General features: G+C 40.8%; 1 pseudogene; it reads right to left on the bottom strand.

Annotated features, from left to right (window-relative positions):
• Nucleotides 1-997: 997 nt before the first annotated feature.
• LOC131275051 (protocadherin beta-9-like) lies at nucleotides 998-10,392 on the bottom strand (annotated as a pseudogene).
• Between the last annotated feature and the right edge of the window lie 3,520 nt (nucleotides 10,393-13,912).

The following is a 13,912-nucleotide window of genomic DNA, read 5'->3' as shown; positions in this document are numbered from 1 at the left end:
AATCAACTCATGATCTATAAATTAGGATTATATATATATCCAACAGATTTTATATTAAATGATAAAATAATCCTGTTAATACTGAAGTTAATAAACAATTTTAAAAGAAAATCTGTAAAGGAAGATAAGATGATTTTTAAAAAAACAAGTACAGACCCCCAAGAATAATTTCAATGTTACTTTACAAATATTCCTGGGGACACATAAAGTAATGAAGGGTAAACCAAATTGACAACACATCCCATAAAACCCTCTGTAGCACTTAACTGTTGAAAGTTCTCATAAATTGTTCACAAATTTAAATCTTGTAACTAAAGCCTCTAAATAATTAGTTTTCTCTAACCTTACATTTTTTATTCCATTCATTGACTAAGTCAATATTGAAAGCATGCATTATAAGACCTGGGTTTGATGGTATATAGTTTGAATATACAAAGCTCCATTTATAAGTCATGTCTCTTAGTTGCAAGAAATTTCCCTCCAAAATAGGTTAAATAAAAGTTTTATTATTAGGATACTGGAGTTTTACTATAGAATTCAAGGACTATTTATTACATATTGGGAACCTAGGAAGGGCTGGAATCAGATTATTTTAGTTGCAAATTCAGGGGCTGGGAGAATGATTACTCCAGCTTCCATCAGGAGTCCATTGAACCTATTGGAATGACCAGGAGAGGCAAAAAAAAAAAAAAGTAGTGTAAACCAAGCAATAGAGATCACCTTCCTTGGGCAGTACAGGGAAATTCTCAGACAAGGAAAGGGTGTGGGCTGGATAATATACTTCCCTAAGACTCCAAACAAGAATTTATTTTAGCAAAACATCTACCAGCAATCTGTATGCTCAGAAGATATTTACAAAGGGAAAGATCTAAGTGCAGAAAAAAATTTCTGCAATATTTGACAGAAAAGTAGAATGGAAAATTGGTTATACTAAAAAAGAAAAATAAATAAAAGCCCCACCTAAATTGTTAACATCTTAAAAACCAGCCTAACCAGATAACAAAACAAGTATGTTTTTATTCATGTCATGCATTTTCTCTATAATGTCAAACATATAAAAACTGTTTTGGCAGGAGGATCCAGGGCACAGAATACCCAGATATTATGACTGGGTCAAGTGTGCAATTAAGCTTGAAAGGAAAATCCTATATGTCTGAATAAATTATTTGAGGTTGCATTTTGGAGCAAAGACTAAGCAAATCCCAGCTCGCTTGATTTTTTCACAGTAAAATATAAAGAACAGCAGAAAATAAAGACACATATTTGAGGTTTTGAAAACTCCTAAGATGAAGTTACCCAACACCAAGAGTCTAGCACTACAATGAATAAAATTTCAAAGAAATATCACTCATTCTAAGAGTTCTGCGTCATAATCAGATCCCTAGTTGAACTCAAAACCGCTCAGGGATGGAGCTTCCCTCCGTTTCCTTTTCAGTACCCAGGGGTGCGAGGTAGGGGAAAACCGGCTTCGGAAACTTGAACTCACGGGTCTCTGAGCCTCCCGCCAGTTCTATCTCATACTGGTAGTTCCGGGACGGAATCCCGGTGCCGCTCACGAGCATCAAATGGCTCGGAAAGCGGCAGCGAGGTCCCTCTGTTCCTCCTGCATGGCCGCACAGCCCTGTTCCCACTGAACGGCAACACCGAGAACTGGAAGACGAGGAGACTGGAGCCAACGCAACCACTGAGTAGACGGTGAGGAGCTGGGCCTGGGGCCCGTCCGCGGCGGTCTCCGAGTGCGGCAGGCAAGGCTGGGAGAAGCCCACCAGCAGCACGGCAGCGTGACCCAGGCCGAGGCAGCGGCTCGCCGCGGCCCTGGACCAGCACCACGAGTCTGCGCTTGGGCGCGCCGCGGTCGCTCAGCAGCCTGGCGGTGCGCACCTCGCGCTCGGGCGCCACACGCCGGACAGCCCGGGCTCGGCGGCCTGCAGCAGGGCGCAGGACAGCCGGGCGTTCTGGCCCGAGCCGCCGTCCACCGCCATCACCTTGGTCACCAGGTGGGCACCGTGGGCACCAGCTCGGCGCAGAGCCGTTCTGCAGCGGGTACAGCACCGAGGACGGGTTGTCGTGGCACCAGCCGCTCGCTGCTCTGCGCCGGGAAGCCTGCGTCGGCCGCGACCACGCAGAACGCACCAAGGTCCAAGGACCTCAGAGCCATCAGGAGCCGGTTGTGGGCGTTGATGGACACCAAGGAGGCGAGGGGAAATCCGCGTCCTGGGGCGGCAGCAGCTAATAGGTGACTTGAAAGTATGATTTCCAGATATCCAGAAAAGTCAACACACTGTTAAAAAAAAGAACCTTTAAATTAAAGAAAAGCTTTACTGTGCTGCCCTCTTCTGGATGTTGTTTAATTGCCTAAGTAATTCTTGTGGTCAATTCACATAGGCCGAATTTCTATTGAAATACAGGAACTCAGCAGTACATAAAGGAAAGAAAAACCAAACCAACAAAAACGAAATCAAGGTAAAATATAAAAGGAAATTAAGCCAAACAAAAAATATGTCAACTTAGAAATATTTCCCATCGTTTTATTTTGAAAATTTCCTACCTGTAGAAAAGTACAATGAATGACCACGTATCTTTTATTTAGGTTCACCAATTGTTGGACTTCTTGCAACATTCTTTCCCTATATATACACAAACGAATACACATATATACACACATGCATACATGTATATACATATACTTATATCTACACACACTTATATGTAAGTATGGGTTTTTTACTTTTTCATTTGAACGTAAATTCTGGACATCAATTCCCCAAGAATAATCACATTCTTGTACATAGTCCCAACCCCATTTTCACACCTTTAATAATTAACTGTAATTCGCTATCATGACTACACAGTCTATATTCGAATTTCCACAATTGATCCAAAAATGTCATGTCTTTTATAACTGTTTTTCTTTTGTTATTTGTTTTTATAATCTAGGATCAAGGGTCTCACACTACATTCAGTCTATTTTAATCTAGAACAATATCCCCTGCTTTTATTTATCATGATATGAAACTTGCATGGAGAGATCAGGCCAGCTGTTTTGCATAATGTTCCATGTTCAAGACTTTTTTGATTGTTTCCTCATGATTCAATTCCGTTTAAACACTTTCGGCAAAAATATATACATGAGGTGTACTTCTTACTGCATCATATCAGCGGTCACAGGATGCCAGGTTGTTCCACTATTGGTGATGCTATATGTGGCCACTTTGTTAAAGTGGAAACTAACAGACTTACATTGAAAGTTACCTGCTTCCCTTGGTAATAAGTAATTTGTGGAAAGAGGCTCTAAGACCATGTGAATATCCTGTTTCCCACAACTTTTCACCCAATAATTTCAGCATCAGTTGTGATCATTGGTGAGTCAGTTATTACACTGGGGTTTACAAAATGATGAGTTTTTAATTCTACCCTTCCTTCCTTCAGTTGTTTTTGTTTTTGTTTTTTAGGTACTGGGGCCAGGAATTGAACCTGCGGCCTCGTATGTGGGAAACCAGTGTGCAACCACTGAGCCACATCAGCTCCCCGATTTGTTTTTCCATTTGTTTACTTGTTTGTGTGTTTGTTTGTTTTTAGGAGGCACCAGGAACCAAACCTCCCATGTGGAAAGCAGGCACTAAACTGCTTGAGCCACATCTCCTCTTCCTTGAGTTTTAAGTGAATCTTTGAGTAGCTGGCATTCTTCTGTAAAGAATAACCTTTCTTTTCCCGTCTACTTCCTCCTAGTAATCACTGTGGACTCAGATTTTTAAAATTCAGTATATTATAATTCATTACTATTATTATTTCTTTTGATGATTAAATTTTCCCATATTTGGCTTGTAGGAACTCTTTCAACTGTGTGCTTTTCACATGTCCCCAATAGTCTTTGAACATTTGTGCTTTTAAACAACAAAATATACTAGGCTTACTTTCTACCTTCCTGCTCCATAACTGGAACCATTTATTTATATGTTCTTTTTAGTTAGAGAGTGGGTTTTAGAAGCCAAGATCTAGGAGCTAGGTGTGCTCCTTGTTCCTAAAGACTTTGTACTTAAAAAATCACAAGTTCGTCTCCAACCATTTGATTCTTCCCCACCTTCCATTCATATTTGTATCTCCTTTCTCCCACAGTGAGAAACTTGATTCCTGATAACATCAGTACATTTACTTATTTCCTCTATCCTACAATACATAAAATACTTTCAGAATGCCATGGACTGAGTAGGAAGCTCTGACAATAAGCTCGTCCTGCAGGGCAACTAATAATCAACCAAGATCTGTCCAGATCAACTGTTTGGGGGACTCCAGAGACCAGAAGAACACAGCGCACCATCCAGGGAAGAACAGAAAGGGGAGCCTGACCATCTACGGTGAAGATTCATGAGAGGTTTCCTCCACCTTTCTTTTTTTTTTTTTTTTTTTTTTAAGATTTATTTTTATTTATTTAATTCCCCTCCCCCGGTTGTCTGTTTTCTGTGTCTTTTTGCTGCGTCTTGTTTCTTTGTCCGCTTCTGTTGTCGTCAGCAGCAGGGGAAGTGTGGGCGGCGCCATTCCTGGGCAGGCTGCTCCCTCCTTCGCGCTGGGCGGCTCTCCTTATGGGTGCACTCCTTGCGCGTGGGGCTCCCCTACGCGGGGGACACCCCTGTGTGGCAGGGCACTCCTTGCGCGCATCAGCACTGCGCATGCGCCAGCTCCACACGGGTCAAGGAGGCCCAGGGCTTGAACCGCGGGCCTCCCATGTGGTAGACGGACGACCTAACCACTGGGCCAAGGTCTGTTTCCCTCCTCCACCTTTCAGTGGTGGTTGCCCACCCCCCACCAGCAAGGCAGATCACCTCCTGACCCACTTCTTTGCTGGAAGCAGAAACTCTCTTTCCCAAAAGCAGGGGAGAGGTAGTGGCCTGGCACCAACTACAGTTGTTGACTGGCAAATTCGGCTACCTGGATTCCAGTCTTTTTTTTTTTTTTTAAGATTTTTTTTTCCCTTCCCCTGCCCGTGCCCCTGTCCCCACCCTGATGATTTTGCTGTCTGTGTCCATTCACTGTGTGATTTTCTGTATCTATTTCTCTTTTTGTCTTCTCATCTTTCTCCTCTAGGATTCAGAAGGATTTGATCCTGGGGACCTCTGATGTGGAGAGAGGGTCCCTGTCAATTGTGCCACCTCAGTTCCTGGTCTCTGCTGTGCTTCACTTTGACTCTCCCCTTCATCTCTTGTTGTATCATTATCTTGCTGTGTGGCTCACTTGCGTGAGCACTGGCTCACCGCACAGGCACTGGCTCACCATGTGGCATTCATGTGGGGACTCACATAGGCACGTGGCTTAGCACGTGGGTGCTGGCTCACTGCGCAGGCACACTTTCTCTTCTTCTTTATCACCAGGAGGTCCCGGGTATAGAACCTGGGTCCTCCCATATGGTAGGTGGAGGCCTTATCACTTGAGCCACATCCGCTTCCCTGGATTCCAATCTTGAGCACAGCTTAGGTTTAAACCTGCCCAAACCTCCAAGAAGACAGCAGCATCTGTGCTGTCTCCACCCTTGGCAGAAATGGAAGCAGGGATGACTGAAAAACACACTGGTCACCTGGGACAGTAGGGATCAGATCCAGTGTGCCCAGTTTGGAGAGCCTCTGATAATAGGTGACCACCCACCAGGAGTGGAAATTGGGTGCAATTTGAATATTTTCTCAGGGCTGAGCAGGCAGATTCACTCTGGGCCCCAACACCCCCTGGAAGGAGGGGAAGCATGCACTTTCTCCCAGGCAGTGCAGGCATATTCACCCAGCCCACCTTGAAGGGCTGCTGCACACTAGGCCCCAACATGCCCTGGACAGAGAGGAAGCACACACCCTTTAGTGGGCAGATCCACCCCACTGACCTTAAAAGGGCTGCTGCACACTTGGCCCCAATGTGCCCCTGGACAGACAGAAAGTGCACACTCTCTTGGGCAGTGCGGGCAGATTCACCATGCTCACCTTCAAGGACTGCTGCATACTTGGCATCCCTGGACAGAGGAAGTGTGCACTCTCTTGCAGGTAGGGTGGGAAGATTCACCCTCCCCACCTTGCATGGCTGCTGCACTTTCATACCCAAGGTGCCCCAGGAAGGAGAGAAACCAAGAACCATCTGATCATTCTCTCTTAACATAGTGCAGGCAGAGTCACCTGCCCACTGCGGGGAGGGTGGTGGTGGCAGCAGCACAGGGGGTGGTGGTTGATCGGAGAACTCTGATCTCAGGGGCTGGGAGCTGTGCAACAGTTTCACCCTGGGTAGGCTGGCAACCTGAGCCTCAGCCACACCCCCACCAGGGGCTAAGTCAGCTGGGAATTAAAGGCAGAATTACCTTAGGGCAGCAAGGAACAACTGGATAAATCGAGTGTTACCTGTTGGGTAGTTTGGAAAGTCTAGATTGGGGTGGATATAAAAAAAAAGTGGACGCCTTTAGGGTCTCTTCTCCAGAGCACACTGGACTCAATCTATACTCCCCTCATAATCCCCTGAGCCTTTTTTAACTGTGAAACCAGAGCTGGGAAAGTTGTCTCCAGGGGACACTTCTACCAAAATTAGCCCTCCAGGAAATCACAGTGAGAGAAGACAAAAAGAATGTTAAAAATATAGAGAGACAAATAAAAAAATAGAACGACTAACATTCAAAGAAGAGGAATAGAAGAAGCTTTAGTAAAAAGCCAATCAATAAGAAAGCCATAGGCTAAAGAGAAAAATTGAGCACAGAATAAACACATTAAAAAAACAGATGCCAAAGACATCAGCAAAAAATTACAAGCCATACTAAGAAACAGGAAGATATAGCTCAGCCAAAGGAACAAAGTAAATCTTCAGAAGAAATACAGGATTTGAGACAACTAATCACAGATACACAAACAAATTTCCTTACAAAATTCCATGAAATAACTAAAGACATTAATGGTATTAAGATGACACTAGTTGAACACAAAGAAGAATTTGAAAGTTTGCAAAAAAGTAAGAGATATGGGAATGAAAGACAATGGAAGAGATTAAAAATACAGTGGAGGAAGGGAAGTGGCTCAAGTGATTGGGCTTCCATCTACCACATGGAGGGTCCTGGGTTTGATTCCCAGGGCCTCCTGGTGAAAAGCAAGCTGGCCTGCACAGTTTGGAGAGCTGGCTGGCCCTCACAGCCTGGAGAGCTGGCACAACAAGATGACACAACAAAAAGAGAAACAGAGAGACAGTGAGAGACACAAACCAGGGAGCTGAGATGGCTCAGGTGATTGAATGCTTCTCTCCCATGTTGGAAGTTTCCAGGATCAGTTCCCAATGCCTCCTAAAGAGAAGACGAGAAGAGAAGACAAGTAGACACAGAAGAATGCACAATGAACAGACACAGAGAGCAGACAATAAGCACAAGCAGCGGGGGGGGGGGGGGGGAGTGAGGGGGAAATAGATTAAAAAAAATACATTGGAGGCATATAATAGCAGATTTGAATTGGTTGAGGACAGAATAAGGGGGTTGGGGGACAGAGCATCTGAATTTGAAAAGACAGGAGGACAGACAGAGAAAAGAATGGGAAAAATAGAAAAGGGTGGAGGGGATTAAATGGTAACATGAAACACACAAACATACATGTTATAGGTGTCCCAGAAGGAGAAGAGAATGGTAAGGGGCAGAAAAAAATATTTGAGAAAATAATGACCAAAAATTTCCCAACCCTTGTAAAAGACATAAACATTGATATCCAAGAAGGACAACACACCCCAAATAGAATAAATCCAAATAGACCTACCCCAAGACACCTACTGTTTAGAATAGCAAATGCCAGAGACAAAGAGAGAATTCTGAAAGCAGCAAGAGAAACAATTCATCCCATGCAAGTGATGTTCAATAAGACTAAGTACTGATTTCTCATCAGAATCCATGGAGGCGAGAAGGCAGTGGTATGATATATTAAAGGTTCTGAAAAAGAAAAACTGCCAGCCAAGAATTAGCAAAACTATCCTTCAAACTGAGGGTGAGTTTAAAGTCTTCATAGACAAGCAAAAACTAAAGAGTATGTCATCAAGTAACTGGTTCTACAAGAGATATTAAAGAGAGTGCTGTAACCTGAAAGGAAGACTAGAGAGAAAGGCCTGGAGAAGAATGTAGAAATGAAGATAATCAATAAGGGCAACAACAAAAAAAATAAAAAGACAGATAATAATAAGATAGGTCAGTAGAAAGTCAAAAGATGTAATGGATAAAGTAAGTAGTGCCTTTACAATAATAATGTTAAATGTTAATCAATTGAACTCCAATCAAAAGACACAGACTGGGGAGTGGATATGACTCAAGCAGTTGGGCACATGCTTACCACATGGGAGGTCTTGGGTTTGTTTCCTGTACCTCCTAAAGAAGATGAGCAAGACAGCAAGCTGACATGATGGGCTGACATGGTGAGTTGACACAATGAGATGATGCAACAAGATAATGCCTCAAGGCAACACAACAAGGAGACACAACAAGCAGGGAGCAGAGGTGGCTCAAGTAATTCGGTGCCTCCCTCCCATATGGGACATCCTGGGTTCAGTTCCTGGTGCCTCTTAAAAAGAAGATGAGGAGACACAGAGAGCACACAACAGACACAAAGAGTAGAGAGCAAGTGCAGAACAATGCGGGGGGGGGGCGGATAAATACATAAATATTAAAAAAAAAAGACTGGTAGAATGGATTAAAAAAATACAAGCCACCTATATGCTGTCTACAAGAGACTTACCTTACATGCAAGGACACAAATAGACTGAAAGTAAAAGGCTAGAAAGAGATATTCCACACAAACAATAATTGAAAAAGAGCTGGAGTAGCAATACTAATATTGGGGAAAAAATAGACTTTAAATACAAAACTGTTATAAGAGATGAAGAAGGATATTATAACTTAATAAAAGGAGCAATTCACCAAGAAGAAATAACTATAATAAATATTTATGCACCTAACCAGTGTGTCCCAAAATACATAAGGCACACATTTGCAAAACTGAAGGGAGAAATAGATGTCTCTACAATAATAGTTGGAGACTTCAATACAACACTGTCATTTTTGGTTAGAACAACTGGACAAAGGCTCAATAAGGAACCAGAGAACTTGAATAATAAGATAAATGAACTAGACATTATGGACATATATAGAACACTGCACCCCAAAACAGCAGGATATACATTCTTCTCAAGTGCTCATGGATCTTTCTCCAGGATAGACCATGTGTTGGGTCACAAATTAAGTCTCAATAAAATTTTAAAAGATTGAAATTATAGAAAGCACTATCTCTGATCATAATGGAATGAAGTTGGAAATCAACAATAGGTGGAGAAAGGGAAAACTCACAAATATATAGAAGTTAAACAACACACACTTAAACAATCAAAGAAGAAATCACAAGAAAAATCAGTAAATATCTCAAGACAAATGAAAATGAGAACACAACATATCAAAACTTATGGGATGCAGCAAAGGCAGTGCTGAGAGGGAAATTTATAACCCTCAATGCTTAAGTTGAAAAATAAGAAAGAGCTAAAATCAAAGACCTAACTGAACAGCTGCAGGAACTAGAACAAGAACAGCATACTAATCCCAAAATAAGCAGAAGAAAGAAATAACAAAGATTAGGGCAGAAATAAATAAAAGAAGAAGAAGAAGAACAATGACAAAAACAGAATCAACAAAATGAAGCGTTGGTTCTTTGAAAAAATCAACAAAATTGACAAATCCTTAGCTAGACTGACAAAAAGAGAGAAGATACAAATAAAATCCAAAATGAGAGAGTCATTACTACTGACCCCACACAAATAAAGAAGATCATAAGAAGATACTATGAACAATTGTACACCAACAAACTAGATAATGTAGACAAAATGGACAAATTCCTAGAAACACACCAAAAACTTACACTGACCCTAGAGGAAATAGAAGACTTTAACAAACCCTTCACAAGTAAGAAGGTTGAAACAGTCATCAAAAGCTCCCCAAAAGTCCTGCTACATTTTCTAATAGAGTAACAAGAATCTGCTGAGTACATGGCAGTGCCTAGCAAAGAGGGACAGGTCCCTGGTGTTAATGGTTGTACTTATGTTCTTGTGAAATTGTAACTTAGCCTAGTGATATATACTAAGAGTTACCTCCTGAAAGCCTCCCATTTGTTCAAATATGGCCTCTCTCTAAGCCAAACTCAGCATATAAACACACTACCTACCCTTCCTCTCCTGCCAGCAAAGGAAATGACTCCCAGGGATGAGCCTCCCTGACACTGAAGAATTATTACCAAGCACCAACTAATGATTCATTTTGAAAAAGACCTTGACCCAAAGGGGGAAATATTAAATACAAATGAGTTTTTATAGGTAAGAGATTTCAAAGTGACTCGGGAGGTCATTCCAGGGGTTACACTTACGCATATCTCATCAGGATCTCATTGACTGCCACAGTAAATAGTGCCTCAAGCAGCAGGGTTCCTGAGGGCTCCAGAGACATCTAGACACCATAAGCAGGGCAGACAATCATAGGAATTCAGCAACCTGTCAGTGGGCCTTACTTCGGAATATATGCTCACCAATATAACAGAGTTAGACTCATTTATAATTTCCCTACACAGGACTCCTCTGCCCCTTTAGTTTGAACCTATAATTAGTACTATATTTGTTAAATGTATGCCCCAAAGACTTAAATCTTCAGTCTGCTCATAAGCTGTTTGAGCCCTGAATCTCAGCAGAGTTCCAACACATACTTTTGAGTTCATTGGACTCGTGCAGGACAACTAACAAAAGGATGATGATGGACAATGCTCATCCCAAAGAGCAGAGAGTATCTACAACTGCAAGCAAGACAGTTCCATCCATCTCCCTCTCATTCAGAAACAGAGTGGGCATCACTATTTCCAAAACTTCAAGATTGAGGAATGAGCAAACATAAAGGGAGAATGCAACTATGGACTAAAGTAGACTCTAACAATGGAAGAATGTTGGGAGCAGTCAAAATAAAGTACACGCCGAACTCAGCAGAGCCAGCAGCACGGCTGCCAGAGAGGAGCCAACTTTCTCATTTGAGTAAACTATAATTAGTTCACCACAACATGGCGGGTCCCACATCATGGCAGAACTCAAATCTGCCCTGTCACTTCCTTGTTCTTCTCCCTCCCTGCTCCTTGTTCTCCGTTTCCCGCCACTGCCCAGACTGATAAGATAGTGTGCAGGTGCAAGACGTGAAACTGAAGTCCGCCTTCTACCTCAGCAACAGAAGTAGCCAATCCCTAGCTTCCACCTCCACCCACCGCCCTTCCCCTTCCCAAGAGTATATATGCTTTGTTCCCTCAATAAAATTCGCAGCTTGATCAGAACACTGTCTTGCTGTCATTCTTCGTGTCTCTTGGCCCACCATTCTTTCTTGGCAGGTTTCGAGCCCTCGTTGCCGTCCCGTGGGCCAGGACAGAAGAACATGTATCATTGAGATAGTGGACAACAAAGGTTCTGTGGAGAGGAAGAAGGAAGAATACATGTAAGATAGGACTTTTGGGGACATTGGAATTATCATGTATGACATTGGAATGATGGATACAGGCCATTATACATTTTTTCAAAACCTCTAAAATTGTGTGGTGCAAAGTATAAACTATGATGTAAACTATAGACTACAGTTAGTAACAATGCTTCAACATGTGTTTTTCAATTATAATAAATATACCACATTAATTAAAGATGTTAATGTGGGAAAGTGTGGGTGGGGAGGTAGTGGAATATATGGGAATCCCATATATTCTTGATGTAACATTTATGTAATCTAAATCTTTAAAAATAAAAATAACAACAACAACAAAAACCCCAAAACAACAACAACAACAAAACTCCCAAAGAGGGGAAAAAAAAAAACAGCAAAAAAATCTCCCAAAGAGATGCTTTACACCCAAAGCACAATTAATGAAAGAAAAAATAGATAAATGGGACCTCCTCAAACTGAAACACTTTTGTGAGTCAAATAACTTTGTCAAGAAAGTGAAAAGGCAGCTTACTCAATGGGAGAAATATTTGGAAACCACATATCCAATATGGGTTTGATATCCATGTTATACAAAGAGGTCATACAAGCCAACAATAAAAAGACAAGCAACCCATTTTAAAATGGGCAAGACTTCAATAGACATTTCTCCAAAGTGGAAATACAAATGGCCAAAAGCACATGAAAAAATGTTCAACATCATTAGCCAATATGGAAATGAGATCAAAACTACATTTAGATATCATTTCACACCTTATAGAATGCCCATTATTACAAAAATAGAAAGCTATAAATTCTGGAGAGGACATGGAGGAATAGGAACATTTCTTCACTGTTAGTGGGAATGTAGAATGGTATAGCCTTTTTGGAAGACAGTTTGGTGGTTCCTCAAGAAACTGAATTTAGAACTTCTGTATGATTCAGCAGTCCTGTTCCTAGAAATATATTCAGAAAAACTGAAAGCAAGGACATGAACTGGCATTTGCACACTGAAATTAATAGCAGCATTATTCACAATTGCTAAAATATGGAAACAACTCAAGTGTCCATCAATCAATGAGTGGATAAATAAAATGTGGTATATACATACAATGGAATACTATTCTGTAAGAAGAAATGAAAACAGGATACATATGACAACGTGGATGAATCTTGAGAACAAAATGTTGAGTGAGATAAGTCAGACACAAAAGAACAAATATTGTATGGTCTCACTAATATGAATTAAAATGATGAGTAAATTCATGGTGGTAAATTCTGTAGGTTACTAGGAAATTTAATGTGTTTTGAGAATGGCAGCTGATGATTAATCTATGTAGAATTTGTAATAAGGTTTATTATAAATGTGTGGAAATGAATAATGTTGACAGTAATTCAATATAGTGAGTATTACTGACACTGCTGGTTTATAAATGTGATTGTGGCTGAAAGGGGTAGTATGAAGATGTAATATTTCAATTGAAAGGAAGCTAGAGAATAAAGGAGGGACTGTGTAACATAGTGATTTTGGTGGTGCATGAAGATTGTGGTTGATAACATAAGAATGGTCTTCCCCAACAAAGTGTTAAGTATATGGTGATACATGGAGAAATTACAACTAATGTAACTTATAGATTATAATTAACAGTAATATTTTAATATTTTTACAGCAATGGCAAAGAAGATATATCAATTCTAAGGGACAAAAATGGGATAAAAAGAAGTATGGGGTTTTTCCTTTTGGAATAATAAAAAGGGTCTAAAATGGACTGAGGTGATGACAGCACAACTGTGATGAAAATGAGAGCCGCTTTGAATGGATTGTACAAAGCATGGGGCTGTATGACACAACGAATCCTGTGGTGGAAGAGGGACTGTGGTTAACAGAACAAATATGCAAACATTCTCTCATGAATTATAACGAGTATATAATACTAATACAAAGTGTCATTAACAGGGTAGGTTGGGGGAAAATACACCAAATGTAAGATACTGGCAATAGTTAGTAGTAATATTTGATGATGCTCTTTCATTGTTTATAACAATTGTTTCCCAACTGCAAGGTGTTGGTGGTGGGGTAAGGTATGGGTGTCCTGTATGATGGTATGATGTTTGTTTGTTTTGTAGGGTCACAATTTATACTATACATTTAGTGTTTATGGATGTTCATGTATGAATGATAAAATTTCAATATAAAAAGGTTAAAAAAACACCAATGCCATAACCAACACCAAATATTTTTGCATCTTTGCAAATTATTCTTTGCCTTATTTTTTCCTTTGAAAATATCCCACACTAAGAATTTGTCAGAAAACTGTATCATCAGTTACTTAATCTATAAGTATTTTAATGAAATTAGAAATCAACTGCAGTTTTTTATTCTATAGTTTCTCCATCTAGTTCAACAATTAACCTAAGTTAATTATGTTTCAGCCCATGTATTAGTCA

The sequence above is a fragment of the Dasypus novemcinctus genome, chromosome 2, assembly GCF_030445035.2.
Source record: "Dasypus novemcinctus isolate mDasNov1 chromosome 2, mDasNov1.1.hap2, whole genome shotgun sequence".
NCBI classification, from domain to species: Eukaryota; Metazoa; Chordata; class Mammalia; order Cingulata; family Dasypodidae; genus Dasypus; species Dasypus novemcinctus.
This window is presented reverse-complemented; position numbering and strand designations above follow the sequence as displayed.